The sequence below is a fragment of the Paramisgurnus dabryanus genome, chromosome 6 (genome assembly GCF_030506205.2).
Source record: "Paramisgurnus dabryanus chromosome 6, PD_genome_1.1, whole genome shotgun sequence".
Classification (NCBI taxonomy): Eukaryota; Metazoa; Chordata; class Actinopteri; order Cypriniformes; family Cobitidae; genus Paramisgurnus; species Paramisgurnus dabryanus.
This window is the reverse complement of record NC_133342.1, coordinates 47,955,816-47,974,355: the sequence shown is the minus strand read 5'-3', so window position 1 is coordinate 47,974,355 and position 18,540 is coordinate 47,955,816.

Here is an 18,540-nt window from a genome sequence, read left to right as displayed (position 1 = left end):
TTGTTGCGTAAAAGTAACAGATGAATAAAACCAATACAGACTTGCATCTTATTGGCTGAGGATGCTGCAGTGTATTATGGGTAAATTGTTGTTCTGGCACCCTCTTGCAGAAGTGTAGCACCATTAGATAGGTACATGAGTAATAAGTGTCCAAGTATGAGTCAATGAACTTGTTCTGATATATTTTAGAACAAAACAAACCAACAAACGGTTTGAAATGTTACATTGCATTTCAAATATGTTTGTGATATGTTTGATAAACTGTAATTATATAAAGGTTGTATTGAGCAGCTGCACTCTGACTGATTGATTTGTTGTTATGGAGTTATTAAATCATTATTTTTAATTTTGTTGTCATCAATAAAATGTCTCATAATATGACTTTACTAGGATTTTTTTAGTCCATGCAACATTTAAATTGTCAATTTTACACAAACTTTATTAGTAAATACAACTTACATTTTCTTTGTTGACATTACTTAACAAAGCTACAGTGGGGCAAAAAAGTATTTAGTCAGCCACCAATTGTGCAAGTTCTCCCACTTAAAAAGATGAGTGAGGCCTGTTATTTTCATCATATTGACATTGTCTGATTTTTAAAGAATTTATTAGAAAATTATGGTGAAAAATAAGTATTTGGTCAATAACAAAAGTTCATGTCAATACTTTGTTATATACCCTTTGTTTGTAATGACAGAGATCAAACGTTTTCTGTAAGTCTCCACGAGGTTTATACACACTGTTGCTGGTAGTTTGGCCCATTCCTCCATGCAGATCTCCTCTAGAGCATTGATGTTTTGGGGCTGTCAATGGGCAACACAGATTTTCAACTCCCTCTAAAGATTTTCTATGGGGTTGAGATCTGGAGACTGGCTAGGCCACTCCAGGACCTTGAAATGCTTCTTACAAAGCCACTTCTTCGTTGCCCGGGCGGTATGTTTGGGATCACTGTCATGCTGAAAGACCCAGCAACGTTTCATCTTCAATGCCCTCGCTGATGAAAGGAGGTTTTCAGTCAAAATCCCACGATACATGGCCCCATACATGGCCCCATTCATTCTTTCCTTTACACGGATCAGTCATCCTGGTCCCTTGGCACAAAAACAGCCCCAAAACATGATGTTTCCACCCACATGCTTCACAGTAGGTATGGTGTTCATTGGATGCAACTCAGCATTCTTTCTCCTCCAAACACAAGAAGTTGAGTTTCTACCAAAAAGTTCTATTTTGGTTTCATCGGACCATATGACAATCTCCCAATCCTCTTCTGGATCGTCCAAAATGCTCTCTAGCAAACTTCAGATGGGTCCGGACATGTACTGGCTTAAGCAGGGGGACACGTCTGGCACTGCAAGATTCCAGTCCCTGGTGGCGTAGTGTGTTACTGATGTTAGCCTTTAGTCCCAGCTCTCTGCAGGTCATTCCCTAGGTCCCCCCGTGTAGTTCTAGGATTTTTGCTCACCATTTTGGTTTTTGTCACTATGTGCTCAGTTAATCTACATCAGTAACGTTACGCAGCTCCGTGTCTCACTCAGAACCTCAAGAATGCGCATTCGCACAGGAGGATCACATTACACATTGTAGAGATGAGAGATAGAGAGAGAGAGGTAAGAAGGGTGCACACGTCGAAAAAACTTAATAGAAGTCTAGAAACAAAGTATTAAAGTATGTATAGCCATATCAATCATCTTATTACAATATGTTAACTAGATAACTGGATACAACTTATTGTATATGTAGCAGTACGGTTTGCTATCCCCTGACATCATCTAGCCAGCTGATGCGGGTGTTGTTGATGATCAGGTATCTGCCTATAAAAGCGTTTCAGTTCACGTTATGCGGGTGTGTTTGTTCCATCAGCGAGCGAGCAGCCGTACTTCCGGGTTTTTTTGTGTACGAATGGTAGTAAGGTAAGGGCTGCTTTCAGTGAATGATTTGCAATATTTATGGTGTATTACACTGGGCTTAATGAAATTCATTGACTTAAGGGTGGACTGAGGAGCTTTTCGGGAAACCCGTCAATCGCTGCGTGAATGGAGACGTTTATATTACACGTCTCCATCTGTGCGTCGTGAGTTCCAATACAGGTATGTGGTGACTTTACTCCTAATGTTATAAAGGCTGTAATGATTGATCGATTGAGTAAAGTGCGTTTTTTCCCTATTTAAGGTGTGGGTCAATGTGCAAGGGACGTTACAGTGGGTTGCTGTAGTGCGCTTGCTGCTGGCTGCGTGGCTTTCTTGCGCTACGTGCATTGCTTACACTGCTGGCTTTATATCCTGCTTTCATCTGCAGCCGCTTCGCGCTATGTCATCTGGGCTGTACTAACTCTGCTGAGGGGTTCTGCGCTACGTCATCTGTGCTCTGCTTTGCCTGCATCGCTCTGCTTTGCCTCTTTCGCTCTGCATTGTCTGCTTCGCTTGGTTCAGCTGGGCATTCAAATTTACATTTCTGGCGGGTGGCGCTCTGTGCTGCTGCTGATCTGCGTTGTTTGCGGCGATTGCTGGGTTACACCAGCTGATTAACATTGCGCTGCTCCTATGCTAACCGTGTATTGTTGCAGCATTGCAGTATTTACAGGATCAGCTGGACCGTGGTCTGGACTTGGGGCGTGGTGTTTATCCAGCTGTAGCGTGAGTAACTGATTCAAAAGTGGGCGTGTGACAGAGTAGTCATTACCTGACTGTCACTAGTGTTATTTTTCTACTTTGAACTCTCTTGGTTTTGATTTTCTAATTTGTTTCGTCTTTTTCGTATTATCTTTTTTATGTGTCATTTATTCTCATTAGCATAATTATTCTTTATTCGTTTTTGATTATTGTTTTGATTATCTTTAATGGAATCTAAATTCTTTTGGTCTTTATGTCTTTATTGGTTTAAGTCTTGAGTTATAATTTTTTTTGTTTTTTTTATTTGCTAAGTTAACTGTTTTCTAATTATTTTGGTGACTTGTGAGGTGTTTCCCCTCAGTATAGTTCTCTTTGCCTCTGTAACCAGTGTACTGGCTTCCTGCCTATTAAAGCCTGCTGGCTGTTTGGTAGCTGGGGTGACCGGACGCGGCGCCTACAGTGACAACTTTTGGGGCAGTTGATTCTATGACAAAAATCCATATTGTTAGAGGTGATGTCCTTTTATTGTGTCCTTTTAAAGGTTACTTATTTGTTTTTGCTTTCTCTTCAGGAGTGGGTTGGCCGTACCAGCAGATTGTTCCTTTAAGGTGGTGGGCTCCTTATTTGGTTGCAGTGCTGTGTTCACAGTGAGGTGTGCCGTGCTGTAGTGTGCTGTGGTGCGTGTGTGCATGTATGAGTGTTGGTGCTTTTTGCTTAACGAACGTCAGGCCCTCTCCCACCCTGAAGTGTTGTTTGTCTTTTTTTTTTCTTTTTTTCTGCTTTTACTATTTGGTACTATGAATAAAATTGAATTCATTTTAAATAAAGTTTTTTTCTGATTGACTCAACTCTTGTCTGATACCTGACCCAGTCGTGACGAACCTGTGTGCTGTTAAATTGAGGGCAGTCCCGGGAGTAGCCCCCGGGTGGCGTAGTTGGTACAAATCCTTAGTTAAGCATTGCCACATTTAGTTTAATAAAATAATGTATTTTGATTATACAAATAAATTACAACCTAACTATAGTGATTGTTTTACTAACTGCTGACCAGCTTAGGGAATCTCTATGGCTAATTTATAAAACATATTTCTGAATCAGTATGTTGTTTTTCTTGTTAATTGAGTCTTTTTTGGTAGCCTATCTTATGCCTAGAATTAGTCAAGGAGGTTGGTTCTTCCTTTAAATGTTTGATCGATTGTGCATAATGACATGTGCAACAAATGCATATAGGGTGTCAGACTCATAGATGTGCATAATTTAAAGTTCAGGTTTTAAAGTTTGGGTCAACCTGTGGCACAGCTTTAAAGCTGAAAGTTATAAAATCCTATCAGAGGTCAAAAATGTAATTGAAACAGACCAGTGGCTTTGCTGTCATCAGGATTAAACATGTTACCCCTCGAACCCTCCCTCCTAACAGGGCATCCCCACAAAACAAATCCCAATTTAACCCCTGAACATATATACTATATTCTCATTATTTTTTAACACATCAATAGTTATGCGCTGGCACAGAGTTAGACCCTTTTGACTCCATACAGAAACAGCAATGCGTGCGGCATGACATAAGGAACATCATGTTTCTGTTTTTCGCTCTTCTTTTTTTATGTATTATAGAAGAATCGGATCGGGACTCTGTATCGGCAGATACTCAAAATCAAATGACTCGAACTTGAGGGCAAAAAAACCTGATCGGGACATCCCTAGTCTTGTATGTCTTCCTTTTCCTAATAATTGCTCCCACAGTTGATTTCTTCATACCAAGCTGCTTGCCTATTGCAGGTTCAGTCTTCCCAGCCTGGTGCAGGTCTACAATTTTGTTTCTGTTGTCCTTTGACAGCTCTTTGGTCTTGGCCATAGTTGAGTTTGGAGTCTGACTGTTTGAGGTTGTGGACAGGTGTCTTTTATACTGCTAACAAGTTCAAACAGGTGTCATTAATACAGGTAACAAGTGGAGGACAGAGGATCATCTTAAAGAAGAAGTTACAGGTCTGTGAGAACCAGAAATCTTGCTTTTTTGTTATTGACCAAATACTTATTTTCCACCATAAGTTGCAAATAAATTCTTAAAAAATCAGACAATGTTAATTTTCTGGATTTTTTTTCTCATTTTGTCTCTGATAGTTGAAGTGTAGCTATGATGAAAATTACAGGCCTCTCTCATCTTTTTAAGTGGGAGAACTTGCACAATTGTTGGCTGACTAAATACTTTTTTGCCCCACTGTATGTGTTGTAAATCCAACTTTTTATTTTTTTGAGTGTTGCCTGTAAATACTAAATACTTATATTGTACATTTATTTGTTAGTACAGTAATGTTTCTCGTTAGTTACAGTATACCTACACTATAAGTATGTATCTGTTACTACCCAGTACTTATCTAGAGTTACATAATAACTACCAAGTATGTACTACTGGTAAGTACAGTATAGTCCCAATTAATTACCATGTAGATACCTAAAAGTAAGTAACACACATTTGTCGGTAAGTACAACTTATTTACCATATATGTACAAGGTAAGTACACATACTGTAAAATAAAGTGCTACCGAAGTTTCAGAGTCAGATGAATGAGATACATTTGTGTCTTTAAAAACTGTTATTGATGCAGACTTGAGAGTTTAGATTTTTACATAAGCTGCAACTAGCTCAGCATTCAAAGCAAGCTTTTCTTTCTTTGCCTTAAAATGAACTTCCTCCATGTCCAGAACATGTGTTTGTTCTAGAGCTTTTGCTTTACTTTTAGTGTAGCGCACTCTGCTTCAGCTAGATGTTTTGCTGCTCTTCCTACAAGCCTTGCCAGGTGCTTTAGTAGTGACTTTCTTTGGAATGACGATTCCTTCTGCTTTCCTTATAGACACAATGCCATAATGCATCTTCCAAATCGCCAACCTCCTTTCCTTGATTGTGCCCTTTGTCTTTCTGAGACACCATCATCTGGACCAATAGCATCTCCTAAAACCTCATAATTTTCTTCTTGTTTGTCGTCGTCAGTTGCACCCATCCAACTTTACATTTCGCTAAGAAATTCTCTGAAATTATTTAGCCTAGGCTCGTACCTGTTAGAATAATCTGCTTCCTTTTCAACTTGGAGGTTTTGCACAAAAGTAGAATTTAGAAAGCCATGACAACTTGACCTAGTTTAATCTGCACATCCTTGCTTAGTCCATTGCACGTTTGCTGAGCCAGGATGAGAATGTGCAGCTATATTTATGTGCAAGTCAAATGTGCTCATGTTCGCTTCCACCGGTCACTGATGCAAAAACAGTGAGGTAAATAAAATGTGTGTGTACGTTAGGGCGGTGTTATTCAAATGTTCAAACCAGTATGACGTCTAACTGCATGGGTGTATTTGAACGAGCCATTTTAGTTAGGGTGGGAGATCTCTTTGGATTTGAAACTTTAGTTTTTGCAACTTTTATGTGCACAGACATCATTTAACACTCTAAAAACAAAGGAAAACATGAAATCAGGTCAAATGAATCCTTTAAGTCAAAGTACAGAGGTACATGCAAAAGTACAAGTACCCAAGTATTAAAAGTACATTTTCTTTATGTCAGTGCATTGTTTTGTTGTATACCTTATGCCTCTGGAACAACCTAGTGAATTTATGGTTACTGTGGTTTTACTAAAAATGGCTAAGGAGTATGGTTACTATAGAGAGAAAATGGCAAAAAATTTGTGGATACTGCAGTTTTACTGCAAATGTGAAGTAGAATGAGATTTTTTTATTAAAACTATTAACAAATTTCTTTTTGGTGTATGTTTTATACCAGTAGGCAAAATTATAGTATCCACACATACGCCCAATGTAGTGCCCTATAGTTAGAGCTGCACGATTCTGTTTAAAATGAGAATCATGATAATTTAGCTTAAAATAAAGATCACGATTCTCAAGAACTTATTTATTTTAAAGATTTGCAACCCCTGAACATTAGGTTAACATTAGTTTTTACAGGTGCCAAGAATTCTGATTCTGGATGTTTCATGTAAGTGTAGATATTCTTTAAGTTCAGCGAATGTTAATTTCAGAGTGATTATGTATCCATTTTATTTACAGAAAAACTTAAAAATATATTTTAAGTAGCCTAAATAAAAAAAGAATATGCTTTGGTCCAAATTGCTGCCACTAATTGGATTGACATTTTTACACTTGCTAAGTGTGTCCCATCAAGTGAATAATTCTACATACACGCTTGGGATCTTCACGGCCACTAGAACACTTGGGCCAAATACAGGAAAATGTCATGTAAGTAGTCAAGTGCAGAGCCCGCAAGTGTGGTTATTTGGACGCAGCCAATGTTTCCCCCGTGCTAAAAATCCTTTTGGAAGAGATACGATCTGGAACAAGATCATCTTTTGGTACTAAAACAACGTCAGGGTTCTTGTAAGATGTACCTGTATATTGCTCTGCCTCACTCATTAGGGGTCAAGCCCAGAATGGGCGAAGACCCCTATTGTATCTGTTAGTTTTCTTCTTTTTCTTTTTCTTATGTATTATTCTTCTTCCTGTTCCATTGCGGTCTATGGCTGCCCATAGAACCGTACGTAGGAAAGTTATGAAATTTGGCACACTGACAGAGGACAGTCCAAATAATATCCATAGCAATTTTGGAGTCTCTATCTCAAACCCGCTAGCGCCACCAACAGTCCAAAATTGCACTTACGTTTTTGCTTATAACTTCTGATCCCTAAGTCATAGAAACGAAATTCTTGTTTCCTCTGATTCCTTGGCTCAAGACGATTCGATTAGACTATATGACGTCATTTTCCGTCATGAAAATTTTTCCGCCATTTAGAATTATTCGTAAAACCTACTTTGGCGAACTCGTCCTAGAGTTTTTACGCGATTGCCACGAAAATCGGTATGCAGCATCTAGAGACACTCAAGGCAAAAAGTTATTAAAAGAATTTCGATAAACCAATCCGTTGTTGTATAGCGCGTCAACGAATTTTAGGTAGAGCGCACAACAACAGATTTTAGGCTGTATCTTCGCCAAACTTAGGCCTATTGACACGACACTTGGTACTTGAGATGCCAGTCAGGAACTGAGGGTGCATGCACAGTTTCGTTGCAACGCCACATAGTGGCCAGACAAATGTTTTATACGCCTATAACTTTGACTGCGATAAAAGTATTTTCACGGAACTTGATTTTTTGGAGTCCTGAGTAGTCGCCGAGTCCAACGATACCAAACATGCCAGGATTCGTCATACTTGCGCAGCAAAATAGCACTTAAAAAACATGCGCGAATATCTCCACGAGCGTTATTCCGATCGACTCGAAAACACCATAGGAAGAACATTGCATTACCTTCTGAACAAAAAGTTCTATTGGCGTTAAATTAAAATTTTCATTAGAAATGGCAGAAAAATGCAAAAAACGAAAAATTACCTTTACATTTTGCATTTTTTACACATAAATGGTTATAACTTCGTAATGAAAAGAGATTTTTTCACCAGATTTGATACGCTGATGTACGAACACAGTCTGAGGCTACACAAAAAAAAATTTATGCTTGCACCACTAGTTGGCCTTATAATTGAACAAAACCTTTGAAATCAAGCCACCCTATGGTCATACAACTGTTTCTTCACTAAACTAAAGTGTATACTCATAAAACTAGCTAGATGTAACACAGTTATGACCTGAGGTTGCATGCACAATTTTGTCTTTGCGCCACCTACTGGTTTTGAGATAGAAATATGGCATTTTTTGCCTAAAACTACTGCAACAATACATCTAAAAACCATGAGTCATCATGGATTATTCCTTTCATGGCTTTGACTATAATCACTGGTGGTTGCCAATTCACTCCCTAGCAACCAATGAGAATACCTTATCAACCGTTTTTGCAAGAGCTATATCTCTGCGTCAGAACATCGTAGAGACACGGGGGTGGGCTCTTTTGACTCATTAACACCACTGTAACATTTTGTGAGCTGAGTATTGCCACTGCAAGCACCACTCATTTTTACTTCAGTGTTCTAGTTATCAATGCTCGTTGAAAGAGAGGGAGAGATTTCACTGAATGAGAACACAGCTTTTTTGCTGATAACGGTTATATTGTTTTGTCTGAAATCAAGAGATTTTCCTAGGTTCTTTAAACTGCTCATCCAAAGTCAACTTTACTTTCTGCTGTGCCCTTTTTGGCTTGACCCCGGTGATTGCTGCTTGCAGCTATATTTCTCTTTAGTTTTGGTTTCTTTTTGTCTAACTTTTCAGTGAAAGCATCAGCTGTACCAGTGGAGCGAACATGGGCACATTTGACTTGCGCAATACCCGATATGACTTTTGGCACAGTATTAATCTGTCTTCATTTATAGACAACTTGTCTTACTGTCGATCAATGGATGTCTAAACATTTTGAGATTGTTTTGTATCCCTTTTCAGCCATATAGAGTGCAACAACTCTTGATCGAATATCTTTAGAGATGGTTCAACAATCTTAAAATGCTTTTTATTAATCAAAGTAGCACTAAACCACACATTTAAACTCATTTTATTAATTGGACTCCAGATTGCCAGCTTCTGACACAAATGAGCTTTCATTAAAGTAATTAGTCTATAGGTTCACTTGCATTTTCCTCCAGCACTGTAAATGTTTAATGGGTGTTTTTTTTTTAAAAGACACTAGAAACTAGAATTACCTGTGTTCTGAACTTATGCACATTGTGTTTGTCTGTTGTTGTGACCTAGATGAGGATCAGATCACATTTTATGAGAAATCACTGTAAAAAAACACTTCATAATCCTAGGGGTTCACATACGTTTTCTTGCCACTGTACAAGACATATATTTTTTTTTAAATGTCAGGGCTCCAGACTAACATTATTTCCTAGGAGAACTGTAGCCCCAGACTGAAATTTTTAGGAGAGCAAGCTAAAAATTTAGGGGCACACTTTTAAACAGCCTGCAATACAATTATTTACATCCCCCTAAAATAACTATTACTTACAAATACTTTGATAATAAATACTTAACTCTATATGTATTGATTGCAAATGTCATTATGTACAATTGATCAAACTTTTAAAAGGGAACATTTGAACCACAGAATTATATAACCCCATTGACTAATTCTAGCCATAAGATACTCCAAAATGTAGCCTACAACAACATACAGCAAAATATAGATGTCTTTTAAATTAGCCATAGAGATGCCCTAAGCCAGGGGTCCCCAACCTTTAATACACCACGGACTGGTTTCAGCTTAAAAAAGTTGCTTTTCGAACAAAGTGCTGAAAATCCTCATTTGCGAAATGTATGTTTTAAATGGAAGTAAATATCAATGAACCATGCATTAGGAAAATTAATAATGACTTTATTTTAGTTAATGTATAAAATCATATTTCCTGGGTTATTCTAAAACCAGGGTTAACTGAATCCTGGGTTACTTTTTTCATGTTTCACACGGTTTAAACTTAACCAGTGGTTCAGAGATATCCCTGGGTATTCATAATTTGACGTTTCACACTGTGCATTCCTAAACCCTGGGTCAGAAGTCTCCAACCCAGCTCCAACACACCTGTTTGTAATTATTAAGCAACCCTGAACACCTTGATTAGCTGCTTCAGCTGTGTTTAATTAGTGTCATAACATTTTAATCCTGCTTCGTTTCACACTGCATGCATTTGGCACCACAAATGCGATGTTAACCCCACAAAAGCGGTACTAAACCTGTTTTCAAGCAGGGTTTCATAACCCTGGGTTAATTTCAGGGATAACCCTGCTTCTAACTTACAAGTGTGAAACGATCCTTAACCCAGGGTTAAAAGCAGGGTTTACAACAAAGATAACCCAGGGTTAAGTGCAGTGTGAAAAGCCCTATTGTTTCACGAGTTTGCCTGCCCATTTAGTATTAATAATTAATGGTAAACAAACTTGGCTTGCTGTTCTCAAAGACAGCTCAAACCTTTGGCCTGGCTCTAGCCCAAGTAACAGAAGAAAATAAAGCAGTGAAGGAGGAGGGACGTCAGAAGAATTGCGGCTGGGCGCAGAGGCACGGAGACTCCCGTTTTCCATGCTTTTAATGATGATTGACCCAGAACTAAATGTTTAGGTTTCTTTCAAACCTACGTTAAAAGTGTACCTGTTAAAATATGGTTACTGTGGTAAAAGAGTTTGGATAATTCTTTAGTTGTTTTCCAGAAGCCTGCAATTACTTTTCAGTCTGTCAGACAGTTTTTTGCGATGTCAGACAGTTGAACGTCATTATGTATTGACATGATTTGCGAGGTACATTTGCAAATGATTTATAAAGTCATACCTCTGCAATTATTTGATCTTAGGTCAGCAACTAGTACATACAATTACTATAGTTAGGTTGTACTTGATTTGCTGGAGGTAACATGCATGATTTTATAACTATATATACAAAAAGTTTTATCCAGTGTAATCCAGTTAGCATATTGTGAGATGAGTGACATGTCTATATATACACATTTGTATCCTTTACACATTTTTCCTCTTCCAACCAGGGTACCTGATGTCAAAAACCTTTACTCTGGTCTATAATGGTTTTGGTATTAATTAGGATCCCCAGCTGCACTGTAAAAAAATAAACCGTCAATTTTACGGTAGAAAACCAGCAGCTGTGGTTGCCAGAACTTTACTGTCAAAAATATGGTAGCAATGTTATTGGGATTGTACCAATACTGTATATTTTACAAATTTTAATTGTTTTGGTTACACTTTATTTTGATAGTCCACTTTAGACATTCTACTAACTATAAATAACTGTGCAACTACATGTCAACTAACTTTCAATAATTTGCAACTATACGTCAACTAACTGTCATTAGTGTATTAATAGACTGTAAGGGTTGGGGTTAGGGAAGAGGTTTGGGTTAGTGGAATAAGTTGACATGCACCTGCAAAGACACTAATAGACAGTTGAATGTCTGTTGAGATATCATCACAATAAAGTGTTAGTAGATATTAAGCAGACAGTCTACTAATTCACTAAAGATTGGTAGTTGATATGTAGTTGCAAAGTTACTTATAATTAGTAAAATGTCTAAAGTGGACTATCGAAATAAAGTGTTACCATTGTTTTTTTACAGCTTATAGTGGTCTATTTAACATGTTTATGTTGTTAAAAACAGTTTATATATGTCAACTTCAAGGGTTAACATTGTAATATTTATGGTTGAATACAATTTTTTTACAGCTTAAAACTTTATTTTAAAGGTTTATGTTGTACAAATGACGGTTCAGTACCATCTATTTTACAGCTCAGAACTGTCTTATTTAAAAAAATATGTAAAATAAATTACCAGTACTTTTTCTGTTATGAATCCGCCTATGAAACGCAATAAATCGTGACATTCAACAACAACGCTTCATGCTACAATGCATGCTGGGTACCAGGATTGTAATAAACTCATTCATAACTCCCATCATGCATTGTGACATGACAAAATTGTGCAACTTTCTTACCATTTACTGAGCACACCGGGGTGTGAGGACCCTATTGTTCTTCAAGGAGTTATTATTAGGGCCCGAGCACACGGTGGTGTGAGGACCCTATTGTTTTTGCTCAGTTTCTTCTGCTTTTTCTTCTCCGAAATGAATCGCATTTTTGAGGGCCTAAACATGCTCGAAAACTCATGCAACTTTGCACACACGTCAGAAGTGACGAAAATTTACATGTGGTATAGGCGTCAGAAGTGGGCGTGTAGAAATGGCTTGATAGCGCCACCTGCAAAATTTTAAAAGAACAACCCTCCCGCTACGAAAATCGTACATATACGAAATTTGGTAGGGTCATCTATCACTTTAAGATCTACAAAAAAGTCCCTTGGAACCAGGCTCTAAAACCCACAGGAAGTCGGCCATTTTGAAATTTCGCTGTGATTTCTGTGCAAATTTTGTCATTTCCAGGCTTCGTAATTTAACAAACTCCTCCTAGAGATTTAATCCGACCATCATCATATTTGGTCAGTATCATCTAAAGGCCTTTGCGATGTTAAATTGCGGAGCTTTTGACTTTTCGTTGGAGGGTGTGTCCTAGGCGGCCTGACAAATTTCAGCGTTTTCGCCATGAAACAGGAAGTGGTTTTAACTCAGGCAAACAATGTCCAATCTGCCCCACACTTCACATGTTTGATAAGGGTCTTGGCCTGAACACATTTCAATGCCAAAATTCAGCTTCAGTCATAGCGCCACCTAGATGCAGCAGGAAATGCCATGTTTTACGCCATGATTTACTGCACTTAGAAATTTAATCAAATCATCATCATATCTGGTCAGACTGATCTTAAGCCCTTTGCGATGATAAATTGCGAAGATCTTGACTTTTCGTTGATGGGCGTGTCCGTGGCGGCCTGGCAAAGTGTGATGTTTCGCCATGAAACATGAAGTTGTTGTAATTCAGGCATACAATGTCAGATCTATCCCCGACTTCACACGTTTGATAAGGGTCCTGGCCTGAACACATCGACATGGCATAATTGAGTAACAGTCATAGCGCCACCTAGAGGCAGCAGGAAATACCACGTTTTACACTGTGACTTACTGCTCTTAGAGATTTAACCATATCAACATCATATTTCATCAGTGTAATCTCAAGACCTTGTGTGATGATAAATAGCATCGACCTTGACTTTTCGTTAAAGGGCGTGTCCTTGGTGACCTCGCAAAGTATCGACAAATGAATCGCATTTTGACAGGCTAAACAAGCTCAAAAAGTCATAAAACGTTGCACACACGTCAGAAGTGGCAAAAATGTACATGTGGCATAGGCGCCAGAAGTGGGCGCGTAGAAATGGCTCGAAAGCGCCACCTGCAAAATTTCAAGAGAACAGCCCCGCCGCTACGAAAAACCCACAGATACGAAATTTGGTAGGGTCATCTATCTCCCCAAGACCTACAAAAAAGTCTCTTGGAGCGAAGCTCTAAACCCCACAGGAAGTCGGCCATTTTGAATTTTCCCTGTGATTTCGGTGCCCATTGTGTCATTTCCAGGCTTCGTACTTTATTTGTCAGATCGTCATCATATTTGGTAAATCTCATCTAAAGGCCTTTGCGATGTTAAATTGCAGAGCTTTTGACTTTTCGATGGAGGGTGTGTCCGTGGCGGCCTGACAAAATTCAGCGTTTTCGCCATGAAACAGGAAGTTGTTATAACTAAGGCATACAATGTCCAATCTGCCCCACATTTCACAGGTTTGATAAGAGTCTTGGCCTGAACACATTTCAATGCCAATATTCAGCTTCAGTCCTAGCGCCACCTAGAGGTAGCAGGAAATGCCTTGTTTTACGCTGTGATTTACTGTTCTCAGAGATTTAATCAAATCATTATCATATCAGGTGAGACTGATCTTAAGCCCTTTGCGATGATAAATTGCGAAGATCTTGACTTTTCATTGAAGGGCGTGTCCGTGGCGGCCTCGCAAAGAGTGATGTTTCGCCATGAAACAGGAATCTGTTGCAATTCAGGCATACATTTTCCGATCTGCCCTATACTTCACACTTTTGATAAGGGTCCTGGCCTGAACACATCAATATAACAACAATCAGTTACAGTCACAGCGCCACCTGCTGCACACAAGAGGAGTGCCGCATCAAAGTTCCTTTAAATATCCACCTATAATTACCCACTTAAACTTAAATCCCCCTGGTTCAATGCTTTACTAAGGCCATAGGGTGGCGGTGCACATGCGTGCGAGGGCCCTTCCATCGCTGCTTGCATCTTTAATTATTTTTTTTTCTCCGACTTCAGCGGGACTTTAGAGGGCCTTAACATACTCAAAAACTCATGAAATTTTGCACAGATGTCAAGAGTGATGAAGATTTACATGTGGTGTAGGCTTTGGAATTAGGCGTGGGAAAATGGCTCTATAGCGCCACCTACAAATGTTCAACGAAGCAGCCCTCGGACTGTGTTTGAAGTACAATTACGAAATTCGGTATGCTTCTGTAGCATGACAAGACCTACAAAAAAGTATCTTGGAGCGAAGTCGTAAACCAAACAGGAAGTCAGCTATTCTGAGTTATTTTTGTGATTTGGGCGCAGTTTTTGTCATTTCCAGGCGTCATACTTTAACTCCTCCTACAGTTTTTATCGGATCATCTTCATATTTGCTGAGTGTCATCTTAAGGCCTTTGTGATGCTAAATTGCGAAGGATTTGACTATACGTAAAAATTTGTGTCGGTTCTGGCCCGACAAAGTTTGATGTTTTCCAATGAAACAGGAAGTTGCTGGAACTCATGCATACAATGTCCGATCTGCCCCAAATTTCACATGATTGCTAAGACTCCTGACCTGAACACATCTACATAACAATTTTCATTTATAGCCATAGCACCACCAGCTGGCAACCTGAAGGAACATGTTTTAGCGCCACTTTCAAATATTGAATGAAGCAGCCCTTGGACTGGGTTTAACTTACATGTACGAATTTTGGTATGCTCATGTATTATTACAAGCCCTACAAAAACGTCTCTTGGAGCAACGCCCTACACCAAACAGGAAGTCAGCTATTTTGAATTATTTCTCAGATTTTGGCTCAGTTTTTCTCATTCCCAGCAGTCATACTTCAACTAACTCCTCCTACAGTTTTCGTCGGATCATCATCATATTTGGCGAGTCTCATCTTAAGGCCTTTGTGATGCTTAATTGCGAAGGATTTGATTCTATATTAAAATTTGTGTCTGTTTCGCCCAGTCAAAGTTTGATGTTTCGCTATGAAACAGGTTGCTGGAACTCAGGCATGCAGTGTCCGATCTGTCCCAAACTTCACATGATTGCTAAGAATCCTGACCTGAACACATCTACATGTCAACAGTCACTTATGGTTATAGCGCCACCAGCTGGCAACAGGAAGTGACATGTTTACACTGATTATGCAATGTCCGATCTTTCCCTAACTTCACATGAGTAATAAGAGTCCTGGACTGAACACATCTACATGTCAATAGTCACTTATGATGCCAATAGTCAGTTATGGTCATAGCGCCACCAGCTGGTAACAGGAAGTAACATGTTTACAATGATAATGCAATGTCGGATTTGTCTCAAACTTCACATGATTGATAAGAGTCCTGAACTGAACAAATCTTCATGTCAATAGTCACTTATAGTTATAGCACCACCAGCTGGCAACAGGAAGTGACATGTTTACAATGATTATGCAATGTCTGATCTGTCCCAAACTTCACATGATTAATAAGAGTCCTGGACTTAACACATCTACATGTCAATAGTCACTTATGGTTATAGCGCCACCAGCTGGCAACAGGAAGTGACATGTTTACAATGATTATGCAATGTCTGATCTGTCCCAAACTTCACATGATTAATAAGAGTCCTGGACTGAACACATCTACATGCCAATAGTCACTTATGGCCATAGCGCCACCTGCTGGCAACAAGAAGTAACATGTTTTACACTGATTATTCAAAGTCAGATCTGCCCTACATTTTACATGATCAATAAGAGTCCTGGACTGAACACATCTACGTGCCAATATTTACAATATTCACTCATACTCACACACACTCGCTCACTCTCTCTCTCTCTCTCTCTCTCTCTCATGCTATCTTACATGATGCTACCTCGCTGTCATTTGTAATTAGCAACAGGAAATGTGGCACATTATACTACACTTTTAAATGGTTCACCTATATTTACATGCTTGAATGCCTATTTACTACTGTTCCCTTTAACTCTTTCCCCGCCAATGACGAGATTTTCCGTCTTTCCGCAATACCGCTATTATCCACCAGGTGGCGCCCTTCCGCAACTTTTTAAACCCGGAAGTATTGCCCTATGGCAAGCTGCTGCATGTCCGTGTCGGTTTTAAAGATCGCTCTGAATGGGATCTCTATGAAAAGTCCGTCACAAAAATGGAATTATCTCTGCTTTTTGCTCAAAATATGATGTTTTTGCAAAAACCTACCCATATTCAAAAGCTGATTGCAAAAGAACCACTAAAGGTAGGATGAAACGTTTTTTTTTGTTTGAAAGCAGAGGGTCTGTTCTTTCATTTGGTATATTGTATGTTTATATATTTAAAGAAGAACATTTTCTGGAAGGCATTAAACTTTGGTGAAAATCATGAAAAACGCTGGCTGGCAACTTTTTTTAAAAACGCTGGCGGTGAAAGAGTTAATTCTTATGCCACGGCGTGGCGGTGTCATGTGTGCGAGGGCCCTTCCATCACTGCTTGCAGTTTTAATTGAGATTTGTATCCAAAGTGTTGATGTCTCTCTGAAGAAAAAAAAAGAAACTAACTAAAGCATTACAGCAGTCTCATTTGCATAGAGCATCACTTTTTTGTGCTTTATATCTTTATTGTTCTTTTATCATTTTATGTTTATAAAATCTTATGTACACAAATTTATATGCATGACATACAAGCAATCATACTGTTGCAATCGCTAAAACTAAGAGGAGAGTTAGGTCAGTGAAGGTCACAAGGACAAATGCCTAACTAAAGGAACCACTAATCACAATATGGTGACTTCAAATGAATATTAAACAAACACAAACTGGAGATTTAATGGGATACATTTGGTGGAAAATATCCATTTGACTTGTGATTACATCACGTCAGAAAGAAGATTTGTCTACTAAACACGTGTGTGGATGCTGACAGCAGTTGTTTAGAAGTTAAACTTATTGTCCATGTTTAGAAAATAATTGTAATTTTAGGTTTAAAAGTAATTTTAGTGTGATAAAAGTAGAAACTTGATGGCAAATGCATGCATGATGACCACTATAGTGCAGACTGATATTATAATTTTTAAACTATCAACAAGGATTTAGTAAAATATCGCTGAAATTGCTCAAGAAAAAAAAAAGTTTTCATTTTTATGGAATACAGTATATTGTTAATTTTACTGCAGTAAACCATATTTTTATATGTTTTTAACTGTTAAATTTAAGGTCTTAGTCTGTAAATCTAATTACAGTGAATCCTACGATTATCACATTTTGTGAAATACTGTTTTATTCTGTAGCATTTATACGGTATTTTACGGTTCAATTTACAGACTTTTTTACAGTGTGTTTCTATCTCTCATCTCTGCAACGTCTAATGACCCTGCGCGCCTTGTCGCGGTTCTGAGTGAGATGTGTTAAGATGTGTTTTGACTTCAGGGCTCCGTCTGCAGGGCTCCGTTGACCAATCGGTAGATAAACTGAACACATGATGACATAACACGATTGAAGCATTGTGCAAATGAGTGGTAAAAACACGGTCACGAATTTTCCATTTTCTCTGTTATGTGGCTCAAGGTGCATTTAATGTTTATTTACATTTAGCCATTATATCAATCATTTTCACACTTGTTCGAAGCAAAGTTTTACATTAATTTAGTGGGGAAGATCCCAGGGTTGCCAGATGTGTGTAAAAAAATGTAATGGAAAAGTTGCAGGTGTACAGTGCAATATGTCAGCTCTGGAAAGTCCTAAAAAAAGCCAGAAACAACACTCCCGTATAAGTCTCAGCATCCTCTAGTTAACATTGTGAATTTGAGGAAGATAAGAGAAAGTCAAAACTTCACTTCATTCTTAATTAGAAAACATTATTGTAGGCAAAAAAATAAAGTTTCAACTATACTCCTGAAATTTTGGATTCTAAAAGGGGGTGATTCGACTTTGCCCAAAAATGCAAATTAAAGTAGCTTAAAGTGCGCATTAAAGCAATCCAGGCTCCCCACTTCCCTAAAACGGGTCAGATGAAAGAATGAGTAAAGTGCGGATATGCTGCTCTGTCAAAGGATGTAGGGAGTGGATTATTACCAGAATAAATTACCAGAAAAAAACATTACCTTATTTAAAAGGAAACAGAATATGAAAATTGCAGCCATTCCAATGTTTTTGTCTGTGTGTGGACGAGGGGACCCACCAAATTATTTGCTTCTGACACCGACATCGTCTTTCATTACTTTGCATACTGGGGTAAACAATATAGACTTTCAAAT